Source organism: Plodia interpunctella, chromosome 1, assembly GCF_027563975.2.
Source record: "Plodia interpunctella isolate USDA-ARS_2022_Savannah chromosome 1, ilPloInte3.2, whole genome shotgun sequence".
Classification (NCBI taxonomy): Eukaryota; Metazoa; Arthropoda; class Insecta; order Lepidoptera; family Pyralidae; genus Plodia; species Plodia interpunctella.
The window spans coordinates 12182677-12196977 of NC_071294.1; the positions used below are offsets into that span (position 1 = coordinate 12182677).

Genomic DNA, 14301 nt, shown 5'->3' on the forward strand with positions numbered 1-14301 from the left:
AGCAGACTTGGCGCTCCGCCGCCGTGCATGTTATTTATAGTTTAAGACGCTTGTTGACAAAAAACTGAAAGAAAAGCTGAGTAGTCGTACTCAGCTTTTCGTTCAGCTTACATTTTAATAGAAATTATGATGTATAAACATTTTTGAAGTATTCGTTAAGAGCACTCATATTAATAGTAATATTTTGATGAAATTTAGAACAATTGAAGCTAATGAGCCGAGGTCAAACTTAAGCTAAAAGCGGAGGTGCTGGTAACAAATAGAATTATTGTAATTTGGCTGTATAGACAATTATATTTGCTTTTTATCACACTTGATTGTCATTTTACCCACATAGTTTCCATAGAGTTTATAAAAAGTGCTCCTATTCAATTTATTCTACACACCTTGATTTGAGAACTCTTTTTAAATATCTCTTATACTTATAATTAGTAAAAAAAAAACAGATGTATTAGTAATTTTACACAATTGATTAATGCACTTCAATAATCATAATCATTTTATTATGGTACAGTTCATTATTTAAGAAAAAGAGATTGAGAAATGAATTTATGTTACCTAGCGAACCTTGTTCGATTGTGTTGTAGTCTAATGAAAAGTAACAAACACTGGGCTGTAATAATCGAGGTCTGTTGAAAAGGTTTTCTACTTGAAATTTTGTCACAAAAATGGAAACAAATTCTATTCCAGTTTAAGTGTGTAAAATAATTTCGCAGTCGGTAGGATTCGAACCTACGCTCCCAGAGGGAATCTGATTTCTAGTCAGACGCCTTAACCGCTCGGCCACGACTGCTCATATCGATATCATACAAAATACCTGTTATCCATGAAAATACCGGCAGTGAAACAGAATGTTTATCTGCAACAAATACAATATTTTAAAATAATCACGATTTTTATATAGAAAAATAATTTTGAGAATAAGTATTTACGGGTGAGTAGACTATTTTGAAAGACAATGTGAATTGGAGAAGGAAAACGAGACGAGAGGGAGAGAATGGACATTCTCAACTTGCGTGTTACTGACTCCATTCGGGGCTGTGACGCCGAGAAGCCCGGGAACAGCGTAAATTGGTACACTCTCTTAGAATGATATCATGAAGTTGACGATCTATTACCCGCCCGAGACATCGCTGGAGTCAAGCTTCATTGTGGCATCATTAAACCACTTGTGTAAATATGTGTTTTATACGAAAATGTTTAATTAGTTATGGGTCTTTCATAATTAGTGTAATATTACAATAAGCAGTCGTGGCCGAGCGGTTAAGGCGTCTGACTAGAAATCAGATTCCCTCTGGGAGCGTAGGTTCGAATCCTACCGACTGCGAATATTTTGATTAAAACACGAGTTTTATTTTTTACGTCTTGTTTCAAATACTTACTGCTCATGATCCTAGAATCTCTAGGTTCCTATTCTTATAGATTCTACATATTTACTTCTTAACTTACCTTTTCTCTCTCTCCACACTCTCGCTTATTCTTGCTATTGACAAGGATATCGCACTTGGCATCCTTTTTACATTTTTTGTTATAATACTTTTGCAGTGAGCACAAGCTCTTTATATATTCGTATAGCTGACCTGTCGTGTAATTTCACAGATGCGGTGACCGCAGCCGGACTGAAGTATTACCGTGTCAATTTGTGGTAAGTCCCTTACAGTTTACCAATTATTTAAAAAAAATGTTACATTATAGACACACTATAAGTCGTTTTATCTAAAATTCAAGCGCACCGCAACACGAAAGCCGCAAAACATAAGTAATACTTAGTATCAAATTGTGAATGTAGAACGTTGTATATGGCGAAGTTTATTGCTCAATATAATGTCTAAAGTTTACAACCTGCTCACAAAATGTGAAAGTATCAAGATGGCTAGTCGAATGCAAAGTACCTATAGAAATTGCTGTGCGTCGTGGGGCAGCCGTGGCCGAGCGGTTAAGGCGTCTGACTAGAAATCAGATTCCCTCTGGGAGCGTAGGTTCGAATCCTACCGACTGCGAATCATTTTTATTTTAATAATAGCCATTTTGACTAAACAACTGTAAAATTTTCTAGATTTTAGTAGCTTTATTCTTTGAAAATTTTGGTTTTCTAAGTTAGTATATTTAAAAGTTATCACAGATTTACATTCAAGATCTTTAGGACCAGTTTAGATAACAATTTCAATAAAACTAAAGTGACGTATTAATTAAAATAACGACCGGTATTTTAACTCCGTCATTGTGAAATGACGATTATTGTTTCGACGGAGAAACGTCTTATAGGTGTACAGTCGACATCTCTGTCAATAACAACACACATGAGAGACCAATATTTAATTAAACTAAATATAATAGTTTGATGTATACGTCGTGTCATTGTGTTGTGTGAAATGTGTTAATTTACAACAACAACTGAATGACGTACGCCAGAAAAACAATTTAAATGAGTGTTACATTTGACACAGTAACTGTTAAATATTACCATTTTACTTGCAACAAAAGAAGCAGTAACTTTTTTTGTTTCTAAATTAGTTAATTATTTTACTAATCGCATTTTAAAATGTTTCATAAAGGGAGCAAAAAATCTTATATTGTCTCGAACCAACTGTGACTTTCATCAAATTGTCGTTGAATTCCTTTGTAAATAAAAGTTAAATTAATAACTGAATAATTGATTCAACAGAGAAGTTAAGTGACCTTAATATAGATACTCCTACGCTTTCTGAGTTGAAGCAAGAATCATTAAATTATAGGAATAGGGTAGTTGACAAGGTCAGAGAATTGTAAAAAATATATATAATTCAGGTAAAATACATATATTAAGTATCATTATGATAATACATAGACTGCAACAATGCAGTTGGATCATTATACGAAGATGTAAAGTTAAAGCCCTTCTTAAAAATACGGATAAGTTAAACATCTCAAAGCGGCTGGGACACAAGTACTAGAAAGATAGGCTTTCCACTAATTAAATACAGCCGAATCTGCCTTTTCCAAGTCTGTGGTTGACACAGAAACAGAATCAAAAGGTAATAGAAGTGTCAAAGACCCATCAAGTTTTAAAGGAGCTCTCTCACTCTGTTCAAATTGAATATTTAATTTCCATAAAACTGTTCATAGAGTACTTACTTAATTTTGCTTAATTTATTCGGATTTTCCGAAGAAATAATAATAGAATATTGATTGTAATTTACCCCTAACAGTAACGACAAAATTAATCCTTATATTTATTTAAGTTACTTGTCTATGTGTTTGTCAAAATTCAACTCAATCGGTATAGTAGTTTCTGTGTAAATTTTGGCGCAGACTTTATGTGATTATTCTGGTATCGATTTAAAACACAGCAAGTGACGTGGATTTATAATTACGTCATTATTTCGATTTCCTGGTAACCCTAATCCGAAGGTAAGCTCGAGGCATCACTGGATATCGATCAACGCAAAACAGCACAATTAAAACTAAATCCAGTTGAGAAACTCGGCACTAAGCTCAAGATAATTGGTCCAGATTGTCCCGGCAGCTATTGGCAAAGTTTAAAGAATTGACTATTACGAATGACTAACATATATATAGATAGCGAAATAGACAATCGAAGTGACGGAGTTGAAAATTTGCTACTTTTATTAAAAAATCTTGGTCGTTTCTGTCGCTGTTATTATTTTTACAAGTGAGGGACTTTTATGGTCCTGACATTTACGACTTGAACTGTTCTAAACTTTATTGAAACGATCATACGATAATATCTTCTTTGAGGGAGTAAATTTTTAGAGCCTTTGGATCTTCTTGGTATTAGCACTGGGTTGGGTATATCTTGGCGAGTGTTTCCACATTAAAATGGAACCAAAAGTAAGATTTATCGCTACTTTGGCCATGTGACACATCGCGACAATGTCACATCAACCTTTCAGATGCAAATTTTAAAAATATGTGACATTGTCATGGAATTAGTAGGTACTCCGTACAACGAAGTACTTACTAAATCCATGGACATTGTATAACAAACAATATAAGTTTAATCTATCATATTATGACATCTCTTTTGTCTATTTGTGGGTTGTCTATGCCTATCTCCGTTCGAATTGGCAAGGGTTAATGTGGGTAGGCGGTAATTAAACTTGCTGATCCTCGGCTTGCGATGATCCGGCCATTCCGAGGGCTTCTGTTTTTACTGCTTCCACTGGTGGTGGATTGGAAACGATGTTATGCAGATCATCATCATCTCCATCCACGGCTTGTGACAATTAGAATACTCTGAGAGCTTCTTCTTTTACTGTTTTCACTGGTAAATTAGAAATATAGTTATTTAAATCAATATCTTCATCAGGTTTGTCCCGGTCGGAACACTCTGAGAACTAATATTTTTGCTGCTTCCACTGGTAAATACCATATATTATTTACGTGGATCATAATTTTAGTCAAAGGCTTGATAATCCGAATATCAGGAGGAGAAAGAACACTACTATACGCAGACTTCGACGGATGATGTATCGAAAAAATTAATTTCGATCATGTGAAGATTCTCAGCATATTAAAATCATTCAACATCATTATCATCAATAGTAAAATGATTTTATCACTCCTCCGCTTTCACTGCTTCGAATGGTCATGGACAGGAAATATTTATATAGATCACTCATAATATCAGTCAGCCGATATGTACACTTGTTGATCGTCAGCCATTCTGAAGGTTTTTGCTTTTACTTTCACTGTCTTTATAGGAAATATAGTTAATATGGTTATGCAGATCAAGAAGCTTGAACGAAAACAAAGAATCGCTTAAGCAGGCAATTATATAATAATTAATCTATCTGATTAAATACTGTTTCCTATTTTCAATCGATCGATACTTATCAGTGGCGGATAGTACGAAACTAACATTTAGCTTACAATTTTATTACTACGTCAATGGCACTACTCAAGGCACCATCCACTTTTCATCCACCATCCAATTGAAAATTGCCATTTTATCGGTTAAAACCAATTGATATGCCGACTAACCTAGTTACTCATACGGTAAAAGCAATTAAGAAGTTTTCTACATACATTCAAAATAATTATATCATTCTTTTACGAACTGAAGAACAAAACACTAGCATTCTTGAGGCTTCTGGCTACTTTCAGGGCTTACTCGTCTCCAAGCGACGCATCTGTAACGTTGTTTTTTAACGCTAAATAAATATCGTGTTGCAATATTAATATTAAAAATGGGCGCGTCAAAGGGCGGGCGGGCGAGGAATCAGTCAGGGCGGGCGGACATCAATATAGCCTTATCTGTCCGCCGCAGACGGACTGAAACCTTCACCCTCCCTTATTTCAAGTCGGTGAAAAACTGTATGTGTACACCGCCAACACGTTTTGGGGATTTTTTTCCGGAAAATATGTTGAAAGCATGATTCATCAAGAGTTTATTAAGCGTTTTAATTTTATCTCTTTTGGCACGGATCGGGTGAGTTTCGTTTAAAAATAAAGTACAAATTGGTAATATATTCTATCCCACTTTACTATTCTCTGATTATTCTGTTGACTAGTAGAGAATGCTACATGGCGTTAAGTCTACCTTTTGTACATATTTTTTGTAATTTTGTGCAATAAAGTTTTTAATAAATAAATATTCTCTCAAAATGGCGGTCAAATTATACGATTTTCACCAGATAATTTGAATTCATTGAGATCCTCTACTATGCACATAGTTCGAATATGACAAGAGTAGAATGTAAACTGGAGCATATAAGGTACTTCCCACGGGAGCGAAGCTGTGCCTATTATAAATGTGAAAAGTTTTGAAAATAGATGCACGGATATTAATCTGATTTTTTAAACCTGAATCAATCGAGAAAATATTATAAAAATGATCACAGAAGGTGACGTCGCCTACAATTTCTAGAATATTTGCGCGATAGCAGCATAAAACGTTAGTGACAGTAATACCAGATAAAGTACGCAATAAGATTTGCGCCGGGCACCGGTGGCCAGATATCTTGGTAAACTGATGCGACTGTGAATGCATTGAGCAAACGTGGTTTGATATTTATTGTACTTTGGCACTCTTTGTCAGGATAAAAGGTGGACAGAATCGATTTGCGGTAAAATTATTTTTATCTGTTGATTTGAATATTTTCTAAATACAAAATGATGAAGGCAAAATTTTTGTTTGGCAAAAGTTTGATTTTCGCAAAGAGCTCGACGAAGGGTGTTTAGACATAGGGTGTGTTGCACTGTCTAATTTGATTTTACTCAATCAAATGTGTTTTGACGCTTCAAAGCCTGGAGTCTACTTATCAAATAAATAAATAAAATAAATATGTATGGACAAATCACACAGATTGAGTAGGCCCCAAACTAAGTTCGAGACTTGTGTTATGGGTTACTAACTCACCTACTATATTGATACTATATTCTATAACATATTCGTGTATAGACAAACATCCAAGACCCAAGTCAATCTGAAAAAGTTCATTTTCCATGTTGACCTGACCGGAGATCGAACCCGGGACCCCCAGTGTAGCGGTCTGGCGTGATGACCATTAGGCCACGGAGGTTGTCAAATAAATCTTTAAATTTTCAAGATTCGGCGAGACTTGTACGACCGCTGTTGCTGCATTTTATATATCAAGGTTTTTTTATCTAATGGTCGCATTGTTTGCAGTGTTACTATTCTATGGGCATACCAAAATGCAATAAAGTATTTGTCTAGAAAAGAGATAATGGTCCAACCACGTAGCAAAAGTCCGTAAAGGAAGCACAAAAGCAAAGTTCACGCTAGTTGGGTTAGTAGAAGTGAATAAACTTTAACACCTCGACGTTTTAAATCCATCAAATGGTAGAATGGTCTGCGTCCATCAGCACACAGATGATGCAGCAGTTACTACCTCTATAACTGACCGCGTGAGAGTGAACGATTATCTTAATCGGCGAGCGACGGCGATAAACTTAGAAGCGTTGTCGTGTCGCGCCGGAGACGTACATTGTGTGCCCATGACGTATACTTGCGTTTTTTTCGTAATAGAAATACTGATAATTAAATTTTTATCACATTTTCTTGTCCACTTCGCACGGATTTGGCATTCTTAGTTTACAAGTAATTGGACGTTACCTATCAAGTCAGTATTTTTGGGTTTGCATCTTCTGCCGGGGACAGACGGAAGTGGTATCCCCAGACATTTGTTTCCATAAGCAAGAATTAGCCAGACAGGCGCATCGCCTCCTGTGTAAATTATTTAAATTTAACTATTCATATTTTTTATATATCTTTGAAATACAAAATCGTGAGTGTACACCCATCACTTCAGCTTGCCGTGGACTCAGAAATCTGGTTTTATTGTCCGTCATGATCGTAACGTCGGGTGATCTAACTTTAACAAACTTCAAACTTACCCGGTTAAGGCTAAATATATCAAATCGTCATATTCCTGAGCTGTTACTCTTACACTTGGAGTATTTAGTTTGATATTCGGTTCGGTATTTGATTAAAATTGCGTTTCAATTAGGTTAGACATAGAAATTGTAATTGTCCGTAATTCTGTAGGGTTTCGAGCAAGTGGGCCCTCAGACCACACACACATTTTGTTCTGTCCTTGGGTTGCATCTTTGTAAAAACTTGCTAAAAGAATATAACGAATACAAAATTTCTATTTGCATGCTATGTTAGTAGTAAAGATAAAATATATTACATTTAAAACATTTGGTTACTTTTCTGTTCTTCCGCTCACTAACTCAGCTACGTTTTTGCACGTCTAAAAAATCGATGGAAGAAAGTGAAATCTAATTATTTCCGAGTAGATATCGTGTTATAGAGATATTTAAAATGTTTTGACTTTAGTAAGATAATTTATTTTCCTATTTTTAATTATCAGCATCGTAAGCCGCGATCGTGTAGCAACATTATATTATAAGCGGTACATATTCATAATTCCTTACTCGTAAACCAAATTAGTTAACGTCGATCTAAAATTAATTTTCCTCGAAACACCGTGGCTCAATATTTACGCTACGGTGATTCGAGGAAAATGAAAAACTACTGACATTTAATATTAGTAGCTCTGAGTCTAATAGATACTCGTATATGCGACTATAGATAGGAGCCATCACTCCAAGTTAATATTATTTCGGGGTTAAGTCAACATACAGCACTGCTATTGAACGTAATAACACTTCATAACTTGGCAGTTATTGATCAGGCTGTAGTCTGTTAATAATTAGCATTTTATTTTGTTTTACCTGTGTCTGGTCGTTTGTCTATAACTTTACCTTTACTCACTCTTTACGTGACTATTGGATGAGTATTTTATTTTGTTATAGCGTTTTTTGGGTTATTTTTATTTTGTTCTAATCGATCGTCTATTTAGTAAAGAAATATTTCAATGGGTTTATCACTACCTTGAAATTCTTCTTTCAACAAGTAATTTGATGTCAAAAATATATAGCTAAGTTTTCCATTGTCTTCGAAAGTCCAAGTGAAGGAGCGGCGCAACAAACTTTACTGCAGCAGATTTTATTTATATGAATTTATTATGTCTATGTGTAAATATGTTATATCTAGCCAATGACGTCTTGTGAAATATAATTAGAGTGTATGTCTCTTCACAAAGAAATAACTTTAAATTATACTGTTCTGTACTTCCGAGAATTTATTGAAAATTTTGTTTCAAACCAAAGTAAATGGACAAAAATAATTTCACTGTGGAAGTAAATAGTGGAGAGGATGCAGATCGCACAGCTGGCCGCCGTAGTCGCAAATCCAAACTTTGTTCTTAGGTGCACAGGTGAGAGGCACACTCGGCGCGGATTGCAATAGGCATGCATATTCAATTATTCATGAAACTAACATTAGACATTCACATATTTTTTATTAATTACGTCATAAAATGCTAAATTGCTTAAAAAAAGAGACGAGTGAGATTATCAAGTCTCACGGCTCTTTTTGTACATACTTTTTTGTTGTGCTCTTTATTGTATCTGCAATAGAGACCACAACAAAAAAAAAGCAAAAAAAGTATGTACGACACTGGACATATTGCGAGACAACACAGAATAATGGACGTAAGCAATCAGAAAAAGCCCTAGGAGTGAAAAAATAGTCAGTGTGGACAAAAAACAAACGTTGGGAAGATGATTGTACAGCCGGTGAGGAATGGGTGAGGATAGCGAAGGATTGAGAAAAGTGGAAGCGCCTAGACGAGGCCTATATCGAAGGACATGCTGCGAAAAGAAAACATGAATAAAATAAATGTATTTGAATAAAGTGTAAACGTACTAGAAACAATAAAAAAAGCTTATTGTATTTTATAATTTTTATTTAATTTGCGAAATCCTTCGCCTTTGTAGTTGAGTTTTAACTATATAAACAGTATTCCATATCTTGTAAGTGACTCGTAGCGAAGCTCATAGAACAAACGTTGATATTTGTCATGCTAGCCGTCCTACAAACCAGCTCGTGTTTTACAAGTAACTCTGTAAATTAATATTAATTTTTTTGCCAACTAAATGTACAATGAATTACAATTAATAATTCCATGTCTTTTATGAAAATAATGAGCTCAGTGTGTCCCAGGCCTTCAAAACTCGGGACAGACTCATAGCCAGCGGAAAATGGAGCGATTCTTAGCATCGTGCCGGCGAGATGAAAGTCCTAATTCAATCCACTAGCTTACTTCCATAGACTGCCATAGACTGTGCCAACGCGCGCAGATATACTGAAGGCCGAGAATACCTTCACTGTTATTTTAACACGATCTCGCTTTTCGATAAAAGCTGCGATAAATTGGAATGCAAATTTTAGGAAATATAAAAATAAATTTAACGATAGAAGGAAAAGAGATGATATCAATTTATTATTATCAAATTTAAAGTATTATTATATCAATTATGAAGTGTTATTTGATAATTGTATAACTAATTTATTACTATATAATTTTCATTAAGATCAATCTGACATGACTTACCGCCGTTTAGTGGCAGGTGCCTTTAGGCGACTTGAATAAAATCTGACACCAGTGTTCGATCAAGATTAGACGATTAAGATCAATAAGGGTGAGTTTCATCTGTCATCTTTTATGTTGCCTTTAACGTGGAGGTTACAATTAACGTCAAATTTGAGTGGTGCAACACGCTCTAAGTCTCAAACATTTAGACCGCATTCTAAATCATTATTTTTATCAAAATATTGTTAGAGTATATTTTTCTATGATATAGGCACTATTCTATGATCAAGTCTATTCCTATTTGTCGACTGCACACGGTTACTTTCATACCTCTGTCACAAAGTTCCGGATGGGTCTCCGGAAGTACTATTTATGTACTTGGGGACAGAAAGTTCCGACGGGATTTTGCTATTAGTAATTGAAAGGAGTCTAGACTTTTTTCCGATACTTTCAGCAGTTGGTTTCTGAGAAATAGTGCGATTTTCATCTACTTTTGCTTTAGAGTTTCTTTTGAAATTTATATATAAATCAATTGGTGCTAGATTTTTTAAGTCATTGGTCTGCTGTATTTTCAAATCAAAGGTTTTCATAGGTTAGCTATTTACTAAATTTAATATTTTATTATTGAACACTTTAGCAGAGAGAAGTGGAGGAGACTGACATACTGTACCGACCCCACATAGAGTGGGATAAGGGTAGGCTGATGATTAGTAGACGAATGATGGCAGATGCACAAATGCTAATAGAAATCATAACAATACAATTTATTTTGTGTTTCGTCATGTATCGTTACTTTTGCAAAATGATATCATTTATAAATCATTATAAATAAATAATAAATAAATATCAGGACAAATCACACAGATTGAGCTAGCCCCAAAGTAAGTTCGTGACTTGTGTTATGGGATAATAACTCAACGATACTATATTTTATAACAAATACATATATAGATAAACATCCAAGGCCCGGGCCAATCAGAAAAATATTATTTTCCATCATGGCCCGACCGGGGATCGAACCCGGGACCTCTCGACTCAGTGGCAAGAACTTTACCACTGCGCCACCGAGGTCGTCATTATATTGTAATTTAAAAGCGAGGCTCTTGTGCATTTCCTTCCATTGTTCTCTCACTGTAGCTAATTCCTTCACATGCGCGTTAAAATTCTGTTTTGTTCTCATTCCTGAAGGAATTCCAGTAAATCCTTTCAAGAATCTTTTACTTCTTCCACAACTTCTTTGACCTAAACACCAAATTTTAGTTTTCTAAGCCCTAATGTTTCAAAAGTGCGTTTTATGTTATTCACTCAGCCATGGTAGTATTTTTTTTGTTGATTTTGCTCAATCGTAGCAACTTAACTCAGAAATACGACAATGTTGCGTTTACTTTTTAGTCCACGTAAAGCAATTCAACTTTAAAAGTAACCCTAACCCACAATTTGAATATTCAATAAACTATAAAAATGTGATAGCCACGCCGGATAGATCACTAGCTATGATATGAGCGATGGCCTGACCGTAAAAGGACATTTTTAAAGGTGTTTTAACCTATTATGGGAAGTATAGTTTTATCCTTTGGAGGAACCTGCAGGAACTACTGCGCACAAGAGAGAGAGATATATATAGTCGTCAGGCTTAAGGCTTTGTCAAGCAACGAGGTTATGGCCTGACTACTAGGGGTGGGTTGCACCGTCAACTTGGACATTAATTTTAGCAGAAAACGCAAAGCACGCCATTTTATGTAAACGTCAGCGACGCGCCCCCTTTCATCCCCTCCATTATAGTCGTTCGGGGGTTGATTTTTGAAAAATTACGTAGCCTTTATTTAATGGGTCTTTAGTTACATGCATACCAAATTTCATCAAAATCGGTCCAGCGGTTTAGCAGCTATTCGGTCCAAATGGACGGAAACTGGGCATTTTTAACTACATGAATACTTTGTTTATGACCCGGAGTGTACCCGTTTTGCAGCAACTGCACACGGGACGGTTGTTATTGTAAAACTACTTGAATAAATGATACGGCAGTGTGGGTCGAACCAGAACCACCCCATGTCGTTAAGTAATTACATTCTACTTTATAGCATTATATAAAAGCATTTAGATAGACTAAATAAATATATTAAATAAAATATAAATATATTAGGAAAAATCACACAGATTGAGCTGGCCCCAAAGTAAGTTCGAGACATGTGTTATGGGATACTAACTCAACAATACTATATTTTATAATAAATACACATATAGATAAACATCCAAGACCCGGGCTAATCAGAAAAAGATCATTTTCCATTATGACTCGACCGGGGTCGAACCCGGGACCTCTCGGTTCAGAGGCAAGCACTTTACCACTGCGCCACCGAGGTCGGCAAACTGGAACAGGAGAAACAAAGAAAATATAACAGAAAATAAAAATAATAATAAAAAAAAGAAAATAAAAAGAATATTTTATGAAACGTAAAGTAATAAGTAGAAGCGGTGGTGGGTAGTGGTTAAAAGCCCGCCTGTGGATCGAAAGGTTCCAGGTTCGACTCCCTATTCGTGCCACTTGAGTTTGTATACCAATCTCTCATATTGTATTTTTTTTTTCGTGGACCATCACTTGCTTCCGGTGAAGGAAAACATCGTGAGGAAACCTGCACATTGGTTGATTATTAACTTTTGTGTGAAATTGAGAAAGCAATGGCAAACCACTCCATTAATAGTACCAAGAAAGTTGTGTGTGTTTCATTCCACGTAATGACCACGACCCTCCGCCATTAGGAATACTTATACAGTAATAATAATTATCAATATGAATACATTAATAAGTTGCACAAAGCTGGTTCAAGTAGTACCGTCGGCGTTTTTGTGGAATCACATCTCCGCAACTCGGGTCGCACACTACCGAGCGTGAATACTTCGCGCAATATCAGCCAAGTATTTTAGTTTCCTTCAATTATAATAATAGTAATTTCGTTCAATTATAATTAGATTTTTATAAATTTCAAAACTATTTTAACGATTCTTTAGTTCTATCTAACGTAAGTTATTTTAGAAATAGAACACATGGAATTAGAAAAAATTAGACGTTGATTTTAACTGGGGCGCCGCTGAATTTTGGACAAAATGTTCCCTGTTTTTGTTTTATTTTTTTGTTTTATACATATGTAAGATGATGTATATATATAAGAAAGGATATTCTTGTTAAGTATGTAGAGATGCACTGTTAAGTCGGCGCCAATTTGAGAAAACTTTAAACTGTTAAATTTTTGTTAGGCACATAAAATAACGTTTCACGGTGTTATAAAGATGTTGAAAGAAACTCGTAAACTTAGCGGCATTAAGAAACATCCACTCAAAATTCAAAGAGTCATCCGCAAATAAAATTAAATCCAGTTTATATCTTATTAGGCGAGGAACGCTAAGCCGGGGCGAGCCGAACTAAAATTGGGGTGATTTTCGTTGAACATCGTTACTTTTGGGATAGTGGGAACGCGCGGAACGATCGTTAAATGTGTAGACAAATCTGGGGATTTTTGAATTATATTTTTTTTTTGCTGTATTTAATATACTTACTAATATTTGGGATAATATATTTTCCTTGTGTCAGCTAAGTTGTCTCTTTCAGACTCTTCTTGTGTTTCCTGTTTCATTATAAAAATTCAACTTACATTTTTGAAGATTTCGCTGTGATTTTACAAAAGGCCGCATGCCTGAAATCGACCATCCTTGGCAATACTTTTGTAGCTTTTATCCCTTAGTCGTCTCGTTCGATATCAATGGAATGATATTAAGTGGTACTATTCTAGGTCGGAACCTCACACCAGCACCACGAAAATAAATATAAACATATGTATTTATCTGTAGTAAAAACCATGTGTTTCTAACCTAAAAGTTGACATATCGATAACGCCGACTTGCTTTGTGTCGCCCATGATGGATTGCCCGCCAAGACACAAAGACGTGTAAAAAATAATAGATGCCATTATTGATGGCAAACAGACGCGCAGCGAGACGTCTGTCCAGCCATGATGTATGATGAAAATGTTGCTTCGTGTCATGCTTTCGAAATAAAAAAAAAAATCATTCTTAAATAAAAACAAGGTCTATGAACATCTAAGTATAGTTATAGTCTGGCAACATCTGGCCCGGTGGTCAGGAGCGAAAACTTTCAAATGTAATTATGAAATAAAATTTTCTTGTCAAATTCAAAAGTAGCGACTCATTGACCGGGAAAGATATCCTTGTCAATTCTTTCCTCAAAGAACGGTGATGTATTTAATTTCAACTATATATTGTCGATTGCTATATTTTATTTTTATTAGTATTATTTTGTGTCCCACTGCTGGGCAATGATCTCCATCCAGTAATTGCTTCCGCGGTATGTTAGTATCAAACCAAAACCACCCTATATCGC

The 14301-nt window shown here is 35.3% G+C and overlaps 1 protein-coding gene and 3 non-coding genes across 4 annotated transcripts in view; 3 read left to right on the forward strand and 1 right to left on the reverse strand.

Annotated features, from left to right (window-relative positions):
• Positions 1 to 14301, forward strand: part of side-II (sidestep II) — a 458967-nt gene that overhangs the window by 110800 nt on the left and 333866 nt on the right. Inside the window, exon 3 of the mRNA XM_053747702.1 lies at positions 1600 to 1645. The gene's annotated coding sequence lies outside the window, so the exon portion shown is untranslated. The remainder of the gene's footprint in view (positions 1 to 1599; positions 1646 to 14301) is intronic.
• TRNAS-AGA (transfer RNA serine (anticodon AGA)) lies at positions 712 to 793 on the reverse strand. The gene has a single exon. It is a non-coding gene; the product is annotated as a tRNA-Ser (tRNA).
• Positions 1246 to 1327, forward strand: TRNAS-AGA (transfer RNA serine (anticodon AGA)). Its single transcript has one exon. It is a non-coding gene; the product is annotated as a tRNA-Ser (tRNA).
• Positions 1919 to 2000, forward strand: TRNAS-AGA (transfer RNA serine (anticodon AGA)). The gene has a single exon. It is a non-coding gene; the product is annotated as a tRNA-Ser (tRNA).